The sequence below is a fragment of the Portunus trituberculatus genome, chromosome 10 (genome assembly GCF_017591435.1).
Source record: "Portunus trituberculatus isolate SZX2019 chromosome 10, ASM1759143v1, whole genome shotgun sequence".
Lineage (NCBI taxonomy): Eukaryota > Metazoa > Arthropoda > Malacostraca > Decapoda > Portunidae > Portunus > Portunus trituberculatus.
Genome location: NC_059264.1, coordinates 11,220,308 through 11,222,834, shown reverse-complemented (window position 1 = coordinate 11,222,834; position 2,527 = coordinate 11,220,308).

The window sequence follows — 2,527 nt, the reverse complement described above, 5'->3', positions numbered from 1 at the left end:
TTCTTGTCTCCCACTTGCCTCTTAATCCATGACTGAGTGAGGAAATAACCCCTCGAGTGTTACTGAAAGCTTGCCACATGTTTCTAACTTTTAAACACCAAGAAGTGAAGATGTTACAACATTCATCGCCATTAATAAATCTAGTACTGTTTTTTCTTATGAATTTAGGGATGCCAAAAAGTCGTACAGCATAGAAAAAAAAATTTCTCATCATTCCTGTGGTTTGATGTGTATAGAAGTGACTAAAAATACTGAAAGGTTTGAGTTTTGCCTACACTCCTCTCGTTGTCAGTGTTGTCCTTTAAGTTTATAGACTGTTCACTTGGACCAAACCGTTCAGTTACATTGATGGGAAGTATGATTTTTGGTATTTCGTTGTGTGTTTTTTTTTTTTGGGGGTTACTTTGTTTTCAGTGGTAGATTTTTTTTTTTTTTCATATGTGCATTTTTTTTTTTTTTTTAGTGATTTTTGTTTGTTTGTTCAAATGCTTTATATTTACTGGTAGCACTATTTTTGTTGGCTTTCTTTAACTTATTTTCGTCAGCTTGGTATACTTTCCTTTATTCATAAGAGGTAACTTTAGATTTTTCATCGATCTATTCTTTTCTATTTATTACTGTGACCGACTTCTTAAACTTCCATGAGCATTATTCCCTCCAATACTGTGACCCAAGCTAACCTTTATTACCTAGGACACACTGGACGTCTCATTCCCCATCCAGTAAAGACCAGCCAGGTAATCAATACAGTGGAATGATTCATATAAACGTGAACTGAAAAGAAAAATCGGAATAATCGGAATAATAAACATGAAGTACCTGATGAACACAAGAATATTTTGACACTTCTTATTCATAGCCACAAGTAATGACAGCAAATGTATAGGTGGTTGACCCTTTTCAAGCTTACATTTATCTGGTACATGTTGAATTTATCAATAGGAAAAATTGCAATTTCATATATATATATATATATATATATATATATATATATATATATATATATATATATATATATATATATATATATATATATATATATATATATATATACATCACTATTAATATAAAACTCACGGTTAGCTTTTCGGAAGACAAAGCTTGTGATACACCTTGACTCTAATAAGAATAACGATTAAAGGGTGTGGATTAGTATTACCATAAGGAAAACTTCAGCAACTATATGTAAATAAATATTGTTATTCTTGTATGGAGGAAGACGAATGATCTGATAGTGATATTGCCAAAATAACAGGAGAGTGGAGAGTAACGTATGTGGAGTGAGTATAGTGCCGCATGTGGCTCATGACGGCTTGATTAGCGGCTCTTCATTCAGGAAATATATAAATAAATTTCTACGGAATGCCTAATCTTGAAAAAAATTGTATATATAAATTTTGAACATAAGAATTTTTATATAAAAATTTCAAGCCTTTTGTCTCGAAACATATTTTAGAATTTCAATGAAAAATGAAGCCATAGTAAGGAATGACATTCAAACAAACATCAGCTGCTACAGTTCCTCGGTAAAGGAACAGTTCGCTTCATAATCATGTGTAAACAGTAGCCGGTACTACAAAAATTAATTTTATTTTTCGTAAGCATATACACATGTGAGTCAACATTTACGGCAATGAACATTATGAAAAAGAATTAAAGAAACCGAATGACCTGTGCACGTCTTGATTATCTAACAAGGATTGCAGTTACAAATTACACGTAGTCCATGGAAAAAGTAAAAAATGGGTTTGGCACATTTCCGCACATCACACCATTAAAGTACCTGTAGAGAGGTAAATGTCCTACTGTAACTATGTAACTTTATGTAGGACAATTGTGGGTTTCCTTGGACGTGGCTCTTGAAGTAAATATAGTCTACTAAAGTGACTCTTGCAAAAATTAATGAATACCAATGGTATAGAGGACTGGGTGGGAAGAAGTCTTCAATTTTACTATTCTTCATTCTTACTTTAGATCAGACGAGTTAAGTTATGATGGACAGTCGGGTAGTGATGAATATGTATGTTGGCGATTAACTTCTTTTGTGAGATGATTTCAGAGAGAGAGAGAGAGAGAGAGAGAGAGAGAGAGAGAGAGAGAGAGAGAGAGAGAGAGAGAGAGAGAGAAAGTGTAGACGACGACTGAAGGAGAAAACGATTGAAATGGAAAGGAAATGGAAATTAAATAACGGGGAAAGTTACTGAATGGATCACAAATGATCACTCTAATGGCAGAGTGACGTAAGTAGAGACACGAATACTTAGTATGAGAAACAAGAGGAGCACAGAAACACAAGGGAACACAAAGGAAAATCAAACAACACAGATTGTCCAGGCAAGGTTGTGATATTTCATTTATTATAAAAAGAAAAAGGAGGAGGAGGAGGAAGAGAAGGAGAAGAAAGAAGAAGAAGAAGAAGAAGAAGAAGAAGAAGAAGAAGAAGAAGAAGAAGAAGAAGAAGAAGAAGAAGAAGAAGAAGAAGAGAAGAAGAAGAGAGAGAGAGAGAGAGAGAGAGAGAGAGAGAGAG